General features: G+C 33.2%; 1 protein-coding gene across 6 annotated transcripts in view; it reads left to right on the top strand.

Moving 5' to 3' along the window:
- Positions 1-5,490, top strand: part of LOC106465437 (nudix hydrolase 8-like) — a 26,863-nt gene that overhangs the window by 495 nt on the left and 20,878 nt on the right. Inside the window, exon 1 of one of the 6 annotated variants that reach the window (XM_022393341.1) lies at positions 77-328. The exons of 4 other annotated variants lie outside the window; for them this stretch is intronic. The gene's annotated coding sequence lies outside the window, so the exon portion shown is untranslated. Of the gene's footprint in view, positions 1-76; positions 329-1,725; positions 2,478-5,490 lie in introns of those variants that run through there. One more of the 6 variants, XM_022393340.1, reaches the window with a different exon arrangement.

The following is a 5,490-nucleotide window of genomic DNA, read 5'->3' as shown; positions in this document are numbered from 1 at the left end:
CCGAAGCTATGGGGCCAATCTCAACCAAATTTTGTATGCAAACACTATGAACTAGTGGGAATGGCCTAAGGCTATTAGGGGGAATTGAACTTAACCCAGTTTCTATTTTTTACAGTCTGTTAGTTAATCACTCTTAGCCTATTGAGTCAATCCCAAACAATCTTGACAGGTTGACCCTTCTGACATTATTGAATATTTTAAGGGGCTTCAGTTTCAAGGTCAAAGTATGAAAGTTGTTGAATTGCTTCTTAAACAACCACGCTTTTCTCATGGTCATCGAGATGTAGGATGTTCAAGAATGGGATCACCTCAAAATCTTTATTTGTTGGTAGATGCAAATGTGCATGAAGAAGCTTTGTTATAATTTTAAAATTTTGAGATAAAGTTTATATTCAAGTTATTACTTTGAAGTATATGATTGCTGTTAAACTTGTGTTGTTTTAATTAACTTATTAAGTTTAAACATTCCCTGTCAGTTGACAGAGTATTTCAGAGTATTATATATGGTATTAATGCTAGAGCTGGCACATGTACTACTTCTAGTTCTAAGTTGTTCAAGTTATACTTTAGTACTTGACTTATTCTTGTGTGATTTTTTATAAATTTACTTAATGAATATGAATATTAATGAGTTAACTATATTAAATTACTGATTAGGTGCATGTGGTATAAGAGAGTTTAAACTAATTGTACCTCAGATTGCGAGTTCATGATCTTGTTGCCTTTATGGTTCTATAATTATAAATTATACTGAGTATAATATTAGTAACATATGAGTAAGAAAAAACAACAACATTAAACAAAGAGATACCACCAATATTGCAATCTACATTAATTAATTCAACTACTATTACTTGTGTCTACTATTTATTTTAGTATTTGGCACACAAAGGAGTGATTTCGCATATTTTGTTAATTTGTATACTCGAGTTTTGTAACAAGAAAAAACATAAAATTACTCAATATCTTGTATTATGTGGAATTTGCCAATAGTGAAGGGTGTTAAAGCAAGTTGGTAATTTGAGTTTTAAGTTGTATTTTGGTAAGGCTGATTCATTTCTGATATTGAATGTGAAGGGTATTAACCCACTAACAATTAGTAACATTCAGTATGACAAGTAGATTGTAAAAATAAAACCACTGCCAAAAAATGAAGTAGTATGTTTGTGTATTCTTTCCTTTAACTTGTAGAATCCCATTATCAGAATTATTAATACTTCATTCTGAACTGTTACTTATTATTGTATTCTTTTATAGAATGATTGGAAAGAAACCAGAGGAATTAAACTTAATCCAAATTATTTTTATTACTCGTGGCACTAAGGGAGACACCTTGAGGGAATTTTAGTTAAATTGACTAAATTAACTTTATAGTTAAAGTCCATAAGGATATTTTGAGAAAATGTGTACTATTAACATGAATTGATGTGTTGAAAGAAGAATTATAAATTGTAAAACACTATAACATGTTTTGAAGAATTCAGGACTTGCGAGGAGTGTGGCTATGGTAATTACAGGTTTCTCCCATTTAGTAACCTAAAAATAAGTACACCATATGATCAGAAAAACTGTTAATTAATATGTTAGTTAAATGCTCTAGTTTAGGTTTCAATAAAAGAGAATGCTTGTAAAAAAAATTTGGTTCAGATGGTATCTGAAGGCATTATTGTGAAAATGTGACCTTCAGTGGTAAGAATATACTGTTATGTTTTGTACAAATACCATACATGTGTTAACAAACTTTAGTTCAAGGCCTAATTGTTCTTTGAAAACCTTGGATTTGAGATTTTTGTACCGACATGCATTTATTGAATAATTAATGTACATATATTTTCCTTGAACTTCTAACAATGATGCTGATTACACAGTGGCTTGAATCCATTCTGAGAAATTAAATGGCACTCAGCCCTCCTGTAATATAGATAGCTTAAAGTGCCTACACCTTTTATGCACGAGGTCTGCCACCCCATTTTAATGAATGATATCGTGACAATCTTTTTCTGTTCCATATACAACTAGCTCGTTGAAAGCAGTCTTGACTATCTCAATAATGACACATTGAATAATCTCAGGAACTGTTTAGTAACATATAAAGACAAATTAGGCAAGACGGATTAAAAACACTGGACAAGTAACATCCACATGCTGAGTGGCAAATTCAGTCGTGCACTGGTTGATAAAAACCTATGAGGTAATGTCTGATAATAACAAAGAACTATTAACTCAGAACTTCTCTCTCTTAACTTGGCAAGTAAGTATTTATGTACTGTAGCTAATATTACCTCTATGTTACATGTTGACAATGTGTAAGTAGGAACTTGTAAATTATTAGTGATAGAAGTTGTGTGTAAAATGTAGAGTTTGTAGGTTGGAGGAGAAGTTGGAGGCTATTCTAATTATAGTAGAGGCAATAGATAGAGAGAAATGTAGACTGGGAAATGGTAGCAGGATTTCAAGAGAAGCATAGGCTATTACATGTAAGGGATACATCAGATAATAATGACTTTTAGGAAGTTAGAGTATTATTAGAACTAAAGTAGTGGATTTAATTGTGATAAGCCTATTCTATTGAGCAACAAATTTCAGCCCTTGGCCATTGGAAAGAAGGAAAAAAAAACAGGGACAGAGAATGAAGTGGATAATAAATTTAAGGAGGTTATAGTTATAGGTGATTCTTTGATAAGGCATGTGGGTAGGATAGTCTGTGGGATAAATAGTGAGTAAAGAATTAGATTATGCTACCCAGGGGAACAGGTGGAGGATATAACTGATAGAGCAGGAGATGTAATAAAGGGGGCTAGCAGAGATACGGTTTTTGTTGTGCATGTAGGGGCTAATGATGTAGGGAAAAGCAGGTCAGAGGAACTATTTTGTGCAAGGGTTTGATAAAGGCATTTAAAGAAAAAACCATAACTTAATTTTATCAGGGATACTGCCCAGAATTAACTGTGGAGATGAAGTTACAAGTAGGTTACTAGGGCTAAATGCTAGGTTTAAGTTAGTATGTAAGGATGAGCAGATTGGCTGGTTGGACTTGTGGGATCAATTCAATAGAAGAAGGGAGATTGTTGGAATGGATGGTTTACATTTAAATAGAATAGGGGCTGGCTTGTTTGCTAGGGCTATTAACTGAGTTGTAATGGAATTTTTAAACTAGGACTAGACCATGGTGAGAGTCAGGAAAAACAATAAGAGGCAGAGAAAAGTTTAGCATAGGAAATGAGTATAGAAGTAGTTATAAGAGTAGGCTTAATTGTTACTTTTGTAATACTAGAAGTATAAGAAATAAAATTGATGACTTTAGAGCACTTGTGGGAATGGAGGATTTTAATATAATGGGAATAACTGAAACGTGGTTAAATGTAGATGATTTTGATGATAGAAATTTCTTTGAAATTAAGGGTTACAAGCTATTTAATAGGGGTAGAGTACGAAACAGGGGGAGTGGGTTTATATGTAAAATGAGAGTTACATCCTGTTGCAATTGAGGTTATCAAAGATAATAGCAAAGAGATTGAATCCATTTGGGTCTCTATTAGTGGACATAAAGGAAACAGGCTTTTAGTGGGAATTTGTTACAGACCCCAGATGATACTGGTGAAATTAGTGAGAAACTGTACAAAGATATTAAGATTTTAGCTGTTAATGAGGTCATAATTATGGGTGATTTTAATTTCAGGCACATAAATTGGGAAATGCTAAAGTTAAACCATGAGGGAAAAAGGTTCAAGATAGCTTTCTTCACTAGTTAGTCAAGGAACAAACTAGAAACAATGCTATCTTAGATTTATTATTAACTTCAAATATAGAATGATTGAGAGGGCGGAAATTGGAGAACATCTGGGTGCAAATTATCATTGCTCTATTAGGATCGATGTTTGCTGCACATGGAGATCGAGAATAATGATATTTAGGTTACAAGTGTCAAAAAAGCTAATTTTGAAGGGATGTGATAAGAATTATCTGTTGTTAATTTCAAAGATAAATCTTCAATATTCAAGGTAAATATATTCCCTTTTGAAAGAAAAGGGTGGCTGCAAGTAAAAAACTTGGTTGGCTTACAAAGAGTACAAGAGAAGAAATTAAAGAAAAGCACCATAAATTTAAAAAATCTAAATTAACTGGTATGACAAAATGTTGGCTGAAAATGTAAAAATTACCAGTGAGGATTTCTTGAAATGCATTAAGGATAAACAAAATGTTAGGATGGGGATAGGACCCTTTAGGGATGATATATGAAAGCTTGTGTCTGATGATTATGAGATGGCTGGGTTATTAAGTTCTGCTTTTTCTTCAGTTTTTATTAATGAAGGTTTAAGCAGTATTTCTCATCTTGAACAGCTGATAGATGAATACAAGATGACTGCATTAATTCTGAGCTTGTTAAGAAAAAATTGGGAAGTTTACAGAACGATAAGGTTCCTGAGCCAGATGATTTTTCTCCAAGGGTTTTGAAGGAGGTTAAGGATTGAATATGTCAGCCACTTGCTACTGTTTTTTGTAAGTTCTTAAATGGTGGACAGGTACCAGAGGATTGGAAGTTAGCTAATGTCACTCCTCTTTTCAAGGGAGGAGATTAAAATTATCCCAGTAATTATAGACCCATTAGCCTTACATCAGTTGCGGGAAAAGTTTTAGGAAGTCCAATAAAAGATGCTTTGCAAAGCCATTTAATCAAGTTTTGAATTTTATTGGATAGTCAACATGTTTTCACGAAGGGAAACGTTAGTGCTTATGTAGATGAGGGTAAGGGTGTAGATTTGGTGAATCTGGATTTTCAAAAAGTGTTTAACAAGGTGCCATATAAAAGGCTTGTAAAGACAAATATTTCTATAAATGTGGGGGATAAGTTACAAAATTGGATAGAAGAGTGGCTAGATGGAAGAAAGCAGTGGGATTTTATAAATGGAGTTCAGTCAAACTGGATTAATATTACAAGTGGGGTACCTCAGGGCTTAGTCTTAGGGCCTTTGCTCTTTTTTGATTTACATCAATGACATACTTGGAGGAACAGTCAATAAATTATTTAAATTTGCAGATGATATTAAGGTCTTGCTAACTATGAAGAGGATGCTACCGATTTCCAAAAGATCATTTAGTGAGTTGGGCAAATAAATGAAAGATGGGTTTTAATTATAATAAATGCAAGATAATGAATGTGGGTTATCATAATTTGAATCATAAGTTTAATTTGAATGGGAATAACCGTAACAGTACCATGAAAGAAAGGGATCTTGGTGTAATAGTCTCTTAGGCTACCCAAGCAGTATACTGTTGCTAGTGGTAGGGCAAATAGGATTTTAGGTTGTATCTACAGAAATATTGAATACAAGTCTAAAGAGGTTATAATTTCATTGTACAGGCCACTAGTTATGCCAAATTTGGAGTATTGTGTTCAGTCTTGGGCTTTTTAACTTAGGAAAGACATTGAATTGTTGAAAAAGGTTCAGAGGAGGGTTACTAGAATGGTGCCTGGGATAGAGAGGTTTT

Source organism: Limulus polyphemus, unplaced genomic scaffold, assembly GCF_000517525.1.
Source record: "Limulus polyphemus unplaced genomic scaffold, Limulus_polyphemus-2.1.2 Scaffold1943, whole genome shotgun sequence".
NCBI lineage: Eukaryota > Metazoa > Arthropoda > Merostomata > Xiphosura > Limulidae > Limulus > Limulus polyphemus.
Note: the sequence above shows the minus strand (reverse complement) of the source record. Positions and strands in the feature narration are given on the sequence as shown.